Below are 10815 nucleotides of genomic sequence, written 5' to 3' on the forward strand. Positions count from 1 at the left end.
GTACATTTGGTTTATTTTTTATATGTTCTTACGTGTCTTGTTCTCTTATTGCTAATTAGATTATTGTCTGACTTTTTCAGTTTTGGTGGATATCGTACGATGATCCCCAACTCCAGAAATGGATTTTGACTATAAAGAATGATATTTACCAGTAACTAAGGTTTTGCCGAAGTGATACACGAAGATTTTATGGACACCCAGTTGAGCATTGCTTATATCGACAATAATATTTCAGTTTATCCGGCTCCAAAACTCATTATTCAGCATTCCTTCAAATGGTGTAGTTCTTCACTGCCATGAGAATAATATTTTTATTCCTAAATCTATGACCCACCAAAAAGCTCCATGCCACCATCCGTGTTATAATCTTTCACTTTGTCAAGATTGAAAGGATCATCTAGCTACATAGCATCTAGGTTAAGAGTGTAATAATGACTTAGCTTAGAACATCTAATACTTGTGGAATAGTCAAAGGCGAAGAAAAAAGAAACCAAGCACCCCATCAATTAGAGTCTCTGGCACATACTCATTAGAGGAATCACTCTCGTTAGATGATCTGGTTTCGGCAACGTAATTTGAATCAGACTCACTCTCTTCTTCTTCTTCTACATGATCAATTCGGCATAGTGAATCGATGTCACTGCTACCGGGATCGCCTACGAGATCGAACAGAAAGGCCCGCCACCACCACTTACATCATGAACTGCAACATACTACTTCATCACATATTGCAGCATTAGCCTAGCATGCACCTCGAACATTGCCTTCACATGGTCATCAGCTTCAACCCAAAAATGTTCTATTTCGACTTCTGTAGTGCTGATAGGAATCTATATGCGACTCTCCTAACCTCCTTAGGATCTATTGTCCCCATATTGCTGAAAATGAAATTCTTCAGCGCATCTAGAGAATCAAGATGGCAAGTACGTGCACAACATCACAGAAAAACTGTACTCAAATATCACTCCCTCCTCACCATTTCTTATGACCCTATTTGGATAAAAAAATCACAAAGAAAAACTCACTACTAGCCATATTTATGAACTAAAGGAGAAGAGAGAGTAGTAATATGGATGGATTGTGATTAGCTTTGCTAACTTCAAGCTCTTTATATAGGTAATTTTTTTTATGTAGTTATATAGGATGCAGAGTACCCCGTATCATTTTACATCATACTTAACCTAATATTATTTAATTTTTAATTACATTAAATTAATATAACAAATCCTAATCACACACTTCATTAAAAAACTGAATCAATAATTTGATAAAATACCTAACAAAATTTTAAACAAAACAAAATCTAAAAAAATACAAAAACTATAAGAAAATTACTTCTGATGGTGACTACAGAATGGTGAAAGCATGGTGGTGACAGGAGGCAGTAGTGAAACCTATAGTGGTGGAGTTAGAGTTTAGTAACATAACAAACAACCAAAAGAAAAAATGGACAACAACCTTACCTTGGCGTGGTGACCTCAGTCGCGGTGATAGCGACAAGGCAACGACTTTCGATCGACAGCAAGGGACAGCAACAGCGGCGGCACGGCAGAGGCTTTCCACGGAGACTCCAGCAGCAGTGACGACGACGTGCTGATTTGCAACGACAATGTGGCTTACCAGTGGCGACAACAACTCCAAGTGGTAGCAGTGCACCCTTTTCAATAGACCAGAGAGAGAGAGAGAGAGAGAGAGAGAGAGAGAGAGAGAGAGAGAGAGAGAGAGAGAGAGAGAGAGAGAGAGAGAGAGAGAGAGAGAGAGAGAGAGAGAGTTTGTAGAAGTGAGGGAGAATGATTTTGCGTTTGAATTTTATCCCAAATTTAACGACGGAAAAATCCAACTGTAAGGTGTTTGTCGTTGCCTAAACAACGCGTTTCACTAAATCTTGTTACCGTCAAAATTTTTCGATGGTAAATTTGGCGCTAATAAATTTAATTTTTGTACCTCTATTGACCATCGAATTTAGCGGCAGAATTTTAAATCCGAAGGTAACTTATTCGAGAGACGAATTTTCACTCATAACTATAAGAAAATCCGCCACTTAATTCGTCGGTAACGTCCGTCACTAAATCCGATGGTATTCAGCGCATTTCTTGTAGTACTAGATCAATATATCTCACATAAATGTTATTTATCCAAAGTGCACCTGAGATATATTTTTTTAATCTGTTATATATCTTGGGTGCACAGTATCTGATCTCTGTGGTTAATATTTTTTGCCATTTTATACGCAAAATGTGTATTGTGTGAAGGTTTCAAAATGGCTTAGAGAATGAGGTTGAATCTATGGCCTCCTTTTGAACACATTTACCTTCTTTTAATTCTGACTGAAAGAGAACATAGTTGCTGAAGTGTTTGTCAAGTAGAAATTCAGGAGACAATTTTATTTTGTCTCTTCATGACGCTTTCAGGAATAGAGAAATTTTTACTTTTAGAATAACTGTGACTTCTGAGATAAAGATAATTCAGGAGACATGTATCATGGTTCAGCCACCATATGCAATGTGACTTACATCTAGTCTTCTGCACAATGTGGTGGAATTTTCACTATTTTTCAAATATTACAAATACCAATTTTTCTAGGATTCAACCTAATCTTATTTTAGACAAACCCAACTTCTACCCAAGCTAGATTTGACTAGGTTCATTCTCTAGATTTTTAACCACTAAGTACTCATCTAACTTAGCAAGGAAATCTCCTCAAGATCATATGTACAAAATAGAAAAACTTACAAAAGAGCTTTGACATAATTTTCTGGCTTTTTCTTAAATCTCTCTTTACCTTTTCTCTCAATGGCTTTTATTGATTTCTCACATAATGCCTTTTTCTGTTGAAAAGAATCAAAGAAAAGATGATCACTGAAGAACAAAAAATTTAATATAAAATTTTGAAAGAGAATAAAGGGATAGCTTGTAAGTTATGAGAACCCAAACTGTGTGCTCACTCTTTAAGTCAATCTCTGGCTGTTTACTCCTTTAATAGAGGAGTAAAACTTCCAAAACTTGAACCTTGACTTGAACAATTGATTTTCTTTTTCCCCAATGTCACAATAGTAGCAGTAGCACAGAAAGTGCAGTATTGATTAAAGCAAACATGCAAATAAATCTTGCTTCTTCTTTTTCATTCTTTTCCAATATTCTCTAAGGATCTGAGTTGTATATCAAAACTTTGGCCCCAAGTTTGATTCTTGACCCTTGATCTGTAGCATAAAGTTTCATAGCCTCCACTTTCTTCAAATTTCTAGTTCGGTGCCTGAGAGAGAATAGCATCTTCAACAAGTTACCAGTAAAGCACCAAGATGAGAAAGATTTTTTGATTTACCTCTAGCTTTTGACTTCCTTGGATTTGATAATTCACTTCTTCTTCTTTGATTTGAATCCTAATCAGACTTCGTCTTTCTTACTTCCTTTTGATATTCTTTACGTGGGTAAGAGAAAAAAGAGAAGAAAGAAGAGAGAGAATTGGTTCGGTGACTTTGATTTAGTTCAGATGAAAAAGAAATTTTATTTCTTAGTTAGCAACCATTTTCTTAAGTCATGAGAGTGTGATATGATTTTGGGCTTGGATCATTAATTTGGCCTTAAGCTTGTTTTTTATTCTGATGAAAAAGTATTGGTATAATTGGTGATTAGCAATTATTTCCTTAAAGTTTATGAGCTTGAAGCTTGTTATTGGGCCTGTTTTGCTTTCTATTAATTTCTGCATAATTAACAAACTAATCACACACATAATTAAATTTTTAATTCAATAATAATATTTAGTAATCATCAATTAATTTATTATTTAGTCATCATCCAAGCTATCAGTATAACGAGTAATGTCGCTGTCGCCGCTCATATGAAAACTGAAGCGATTACTAAATATTGGTTCGAAGAAGAAGATGAAGGAAGCGATCGGAGTGGTGGACAATGTGGCCATGTTGATGATAGGGCAGAAGAGGAGAGAGATGTCGACGATGACGACGGGTTTTAACAAATCGGACTTGATGTCTAGATTCATGAGATCCATCGAAAACGACAAATACTTGAGAGATATAGTAATTAGTTTTCTGAGTATAAATTGGTTGAGAACAAGTCGATGATTTTTCTTCTTATGAACATTGAAATTGCAGAGTATGCATTATGTAGTTTGAAGTTGTAGTGTTAGACTGTCAGGGTTATGCGAAATATAATAGAAATTGGGGAAGAACAGTAGTGTCGTTTCCAAACAGAGGGGTCAGAGACAATTTTATCTCCAGTTAGAGTTGTTAGGGACTATTTTGTCCTCCATTAGAGTTGACGGAACAAAGAATCCAAGTGAATTGACGAAATTAATTGTTAGGAACTAATTAAATAATTAATTTTAATTGAAGACTAAAATGTTTGATCTAAATTTTTTTAAAAATCAAAATAGATAAATACTCAAAAATTTATGTTGGTGGATATATATATCCAATGGCTAGTGAGATGTTTAGCTAATTACGGGTCACGCTGTGACGATGTTTTAACGTTTTGGTGTAGGGTAATTGTTGAACATCATAATTATGCAAAATAAAAATCTGATTTAGCCTTGATGCCAATGACAAAGAGAATTAATGATAATTGTTTTAAGCGTTGTAAAATGTTAGAAAAACTAGCTCCTTTGCTGATAACAGTACGTAGTTAAAAAACATGATCATACATAAACCGTAATAACACCTATACTTTGATGAGTAACTAGTATCTCATTATATATTGGAATTATGGAGTGTGGAATAATTTAACTGCATACTAAAGTAATCTCTTGCTACCATACTTCTCTTGTCAAAATCTACATCATAGGTGATTTGACCTTTCCATGAAGAAAATGGAAATTGGACAGCTGTAGATTAACATTATTTGGTTGGATCATTAATTAATTCAAGAGAGATTGCTTATTTAATTAAAATTCGCTTGTCGAAGAATCGAAGTAGACAAACTATAATTTTGAATATTAAATATTATATTTGATACTTAATTAATTAGGCATATAATAAATGTTAGTTTGATTTTAATAAGCTCATCAACGTCAACATCCACATGTGAGTGTGTCATTAGAAGAAAACTAACCCAACCGAATTTGTTCAACCAATTACTATCAATTTACATGTCCATGAACAAAGAGAACTAGAAACCGAACTTGTTGCTTACAACAGAGAATCAACATAATTTATTATCACTGCTATGTTGATAATACTTTATCCTCTATTATTCGTGGCACAATATTTAACATTATAAAGTATGAACCTTCGGCATTAACATAGGATAAAAGTATGCTTTGTCAGAAATTGAAGCAACTAAATCACCTCGCTAAAGATAACCTACTACCAAAGAAATATTGTTATATTATTTAATTTGTTTAATTTGCGAACCATATTATTTATTAGGTGATCTGATGTTATCCACGTCAATCAAGTCTTTACAAAAGATAGATTCCTCTTCCACTACTGCACACCACAATGTGATGACAAGTCAATGAGTTGTTAATTAGTGATAATTTTGTTATAATATGAAAAAAAAAAGAAAAGAAAAATATGTATTGGTGAATACATATTAAAAATCCTAATTCTTTTTTTTAATTATTCTTTTAATTTATAAATATTTTTTTGAATATTTTAATCTTTTTAATATTTTTAAAAAATAATATATATTTAAATCTTTACCTATTAAATATTAAGAAAATAATTATAATAATAAATTAAGATTTAAGATTCTCAATCATCGCTCAACACATTATTATTCTCTGTTGGCTTTTTTTTTTTTTTTTTTTTGTATAAGTAAAAGAGGAAAATGTATGACATAAAGTAGACGGCTATAATACTCAACAGTTTTTGGATCATAGCAATTACCATAGACGATAGATCTTTATTATAACCCAAGTAACATGATGAATAATCGCACACAAAAAACCAAACTTGTTTCACTGGAAATATTCAATAACAAAAAAATATTAAATAAAATAAATTTAGACTTTTTTTTTTCTCTTTAACATTACCGTTCTCCACTACATACCCTACAGAGCCATGGATCTCATGATAGAATTGTTGTAACCACCGCACCTTTGGCATTGTCATTAGTTCAGCTCTTGATGGTATTACTCCTTTTCTTAGTCTGGCTGCCTTCATGGCTATAAGCCTATAACTCTGGATTTTTTTTTCGTGGATAGTTTTCTATACTTGTAAAGTAAATAATTTATTATTGAAAAACCTAATGAAAGAATCTTCCTTCCTAAATCACTACTAGAAACATGCTTAGCCTTCGAAAAAAATTTTATTTTTTAAAAGTAGCTTATAATTAAAAGTTAACTTTTAAAAGATGACTTTTTAAAAGTTGTAGCATTTATGTTTGATAAAATTAAATCAAAAATAATTTTTAATAAATACAAACAACATCAATTACATTTGATAAAATAGTTTTTAAAATTTAAAAATATTATAATAGACATAAATATAAGCATTAAATTTAAAAATTAATTAACATCTTTTCAAAAAGCTTTACCAAACCAAATTTTAAAATAGTCAAATTTAATCCGTAAATATTATTGTCGAATTTTTTGTGAAAATTTCTAACAAAAAAAATATATAGAACTTACAAAACATCTGAATAAAAAATCCGCCTTTAAATTTAACAGCAAATATAACATCAAGTGACACTTTTATTGACGATAACTTTACGGTTGAATTTAGTATAAAAAATTTCAATGATAAATGTAATTGAAATTTGACAAAATTTAAAAAATTATTAATCGAACAGTAACATTAAACACTACATTTTAATTAGTTACTTATTGTTACCTTTAGAACTGGTCAATACAAAACCTGGCCATAACTTTAAACTTATATTGAAAAGTGAATCCTCCCTCCTTCTTCGTATTCGTAGACCACGCCCTCCCTCACCCACTAAATCCACTCTCCTCCTCCTCTTTGCCCTAATCTCTCTTCTTGTACTCGCTGTGGCCACTAGCTTCACCTCAGTCATCTCTTTTCTTCTTGTTGCCAACCTTAATTTTTGCCACCCCAACCCTTAAATCCTCTCACTTCACTATAATTTATTGAAAATTCGACGATAATTAATATTAATACTACATAATTTTGTAAAAATGAAAAAATCACATAATTCAAACAGAAAATAATTCTTTTTTCATTTCATTTCTTTTTCGTGTTGAAATAATTACCGCTTCCACTCTTAATTGTTTTATTTAGTTGATCTTACAATAATATAAATAAAGATAAATATTATTTACAGTTTTTGACTTTTTTTCGTGAGACATAAAGCACCCTAATCATCCTTAAATTTCATCTAGGCCTTCATCTACTAATAAAAATAGATAAGATGATCTCTACAACTAAATGACAACTGATTATGAGTCTACATGTCAGATTGGGACTAGAGTGTCAAAATATCAATGCTAGAAGGACTAAAAATTCACTCTATAACATCTTCCTCTTCTTCTTCATCCTCCTCCTCGTCTCCTCTATTTTCTTCCTCTTCTTCTCCTTTTTCTTCACATCTCTATCACCATCATCATCGAGATTCACCTTCACCACTACTACTGTAGTTCTCTCTTTCTCCTTCTCTTCTCCTTCTTGCCCTAAACCACCACCACTCTAAACCACCTTCTACCGGATCAGCGCCGAAACTGCCATGAACATCCCCAATAGCAGCCACGTGCACACCCTCTTCCCCGCCATGATGCCGTGCCCAATCTGAATCGCCTCGCATCCAAATTTTTCTTCCGCCACAGACACCACCACTCAGCACCGCCATCAGGTAAATCTCCAAGAACAAGAATATAAGTTCACAACAACTTACTAATCATGAATATATATATAAAAAAGAGAAGTTAAAAACTTACTCAAAGCTTGCTCTACTGAAATTCTCGTTTAAGGATTCTTGCAAATCATCCCTGTGCGATAGGGTTTCTTGTTCGCAAACCTTGCAGCCGCCTCTCTCTGGGAAAGGTCGATCAGCAATTCAGTCAAATAGGGTTTCTTGTTCGCAAAGCTCAGCAACGATGGAGAGAGAATCAGAATTCTCATAGGCTCCGAAATTCTGAACAATGTTATAGTGTGGAGAAAGAAAAGTCATGAACTTGGATTTGTTTTTGATGTAGGCACGAACTTGGGTTTTATGGTTTTGTGTGGATTTTCAGGGGTTCTTTTCTAGTCTATGGGTAGTCATTAATGCTGGCTCTAAAGAAGAAGAAAAAGTCATTGATGATGATTTTGAAGAAGAAAAAAAAAGAAGAGAAGGAGGATGAAGAAAAAGAGGAAGATATTAAAGAGGAGAATTTTTAGTCCCTCCAACCAAAAGAATTGACACCTGATACTTGACACTGATATTTTGATATCTCAGTCTCAATTTGATACGTCAAACTAGTAATTGGTTGTCATCTAGTTGCAGAGATTGTCTTGTTCATTTATGTTAGTAGATGGGGGTGGCTTGGATGAAGTTTAAGAATAATTAAGACGCGCTATGTTTCACAGAAAAAATTTTAGGAATAAGAAAGGATATTTATCCTATAAATAAAGTTATGCAACTATGAGTATATAAAAATTAAGCCCAAAACTAGAAGTTGCAATAAGTCATAGAGTTTAAGTATATACTATTTTTTTGGTTACATTTTTATCAATAACAGGTTTGGCTCATTTGATTTAGATCAAATAAAAATAGGATAAATTTTTTTTGCTTCTCTTCTTTTTTTAATTTTATCCTCCTATTTTCTTCATGTTTTTCCCTTTTTTGTGTGGATTATATATATATATATAATTTTTGTATTATTTTTTTCATATTTTTTGTATTTTTTTAAGAATTTTTTTGTATTGTTCTAAAAAAATTTTAGTATTAACTTTTAATATGCTAAAAAAAGAAGAGAGAAAAAAATGATAATTTTATTTTTTTTCATTCAGTCACTTATTTAAGAATTTAGTTCAAAATCCTTGATACATCTACTTTTTTTTCTTAAAAGAAATGAGCTAAGTGTAAGTGTGGGATGTGAAAATAATTTTCTTAAATAAATTTGAATTGATTTAGTAGTTATTAGTTTATTAATTTACTTAAATAAATATTGAGTATTCAAATCTCATCTTGTACATATAACAACACATTGATCAATAACAAATCCTTAAATAATAAACTTTCAATTTGCCATGTATTAATCATTGATGTGATGGATTAGACGCTAAAAAAATTAATATTTATATTATATAGACGCTAGAGCATATCACATCAAATATAAACTAACTAAATAAAACGCCTAACCGTTCACAAGAATATCAGCAATCATCAAGCTTACAACACATGCAAAAAAACATTTTCATAATAATTGTTCTCTTTCCTCAATAAGCAATTATTGTTTTCTGTCTCTGAGCTTCCTCTCACCAATTTAATGCTAATAATAACCATCAAATTTGGATCGTAGATCAGATGTTGAAGATGATTAAAATCTACAATGCCACATGTTCAATTGTTCACCAAAAACAACTCATTAAGGTGATGAGAAAATGGAAGAGGTGGTTTTCTTGATCTAGCAACTCATGCCGAACCATTCTTAGAAGAACCACATTATGAGGCAGAAGACCACTATAGTATAGCAAGGTTGATATTGAAGTAGCAGGCTCTCCAATTAACGATGTTAAAAGCCTCACCATTGACCTAAACATCAAAGTTGTAAAAATCTGCAACGTAACCCAAAAAAATAAAAGGAAAAAAGGCAAGCAAATTGAGAAAAAAATATATATAATTTAGGATCCGAGAAATAAAGAAGGCCCTAAAAAAATGGAAATGAAGAACAAGATTGATAAATATATATGCATACCATAATTATTATAAGTTGTTGTGACGGTGATATATGATGAAGCCGCCTTAGCTTGTAACTTAATTAGTGCGGCTTTAGATAGAGGGTTAAAGAAACGATATTGAATTGGATCCATTTTTGCTTGTTTTAATTTTCTCAAAGTCTAGCTAGCTTATCAAACCATTACCTAGAGCTGATATTCAAACCTACCAGTCAGCGAGAGTTCAAATTAAAATGTTAATAATGTGGACTTCTGAAGTGGGAAGAAGAAAAAAAAGAATAATAATGTAAGCTCACAAAATGTTAGGTTACTTAGGTAGTGCCTTACTAGCTAGGTGAAGCAGTTGGACTTTGTTAGGTACACAATAGTTTTTGTGAACAATGTGAATAATGGACTCTAAAATTAGTCCAATAAAATAAAAATATATTACACTCTTAAATTACCTACCTAAATCTTAATATTAGGATAATTACCTGCACACCTACACTTAGTGAATTGAACATCCAATATATCCATCCATTGTTTACATTATTTAATATTTTCATTGCCTACCCTATACTTTTTCGAAGCGAAATTGAAGTCCAAAGAATAGAACGTATTAAAATAATTATAACAGGTCATCGATAATATTAATTAATAATACTTAATCATTTAATTTTACTGACTCCAAATGACAAAAATAAAATTTTATCATGGAATGCATAATATACTATTCATTAATCGAATTTTATCTAATTAAGTACAAAATTTAAAATTTTAACTGATTCATTATTACTAACGACTTAGCAGTAGTCATTAATTTTATTTTGAATTAAAAACAAAAATAAATTAAATATGTTATCTACGTATTGGTTGTTGGTAATTTATTTACGAAATAAAAAATTAAATTTGATTAGTTCAATCGTTAATTTTATTTTTAAATTAAAAATATAAAAACCAAATATAATTGAATAAAGTCATTACTCATTAGCGGATCGGAAAAAATGAATTTAGTTAATTCATTAGTATGACTATTTTTATG

General features: G+C 31.6%; 1 long non-coding RNA gene across 1 annotated transcript; it reads right to left on the reverse strand.

Moving 5' to 3' along the window:
• Window positions 1–9126: 9126 nt before the first annotated feature.
• On the reverse strand, window positions 9127–9930 carry LOC148566168 (uncharacterized). The gene is made up of 2 exons (XR_015883160.1): window positions 9815–9930; window positions 9127–9674 (listed from the first exon to the last, which is right to left on the reverse strand). It is a non-coding gene; the product is annotated as an uncharacterized LOC148566168 (long non-coding RNA).
• Window positions 9931–10815: the final 885 nt, after the last annotated feature.

This window comes from Arachis ipaensis, chromosome B5 (genome assembly GCF_059453495.1).
Source record: "Arachis ipaensis isolate K30076 ecotype BB chromosome B5, ASM5945349v1, whole genome shotgun sequence".
In the NCBI taxonomy this organism is placed as follows: Eukaryota; Viridiplantae; Streptophyta; class Magnoliopsida; order Fabales; family Fabaceae; genus Arachis; species Arachis ipaensis.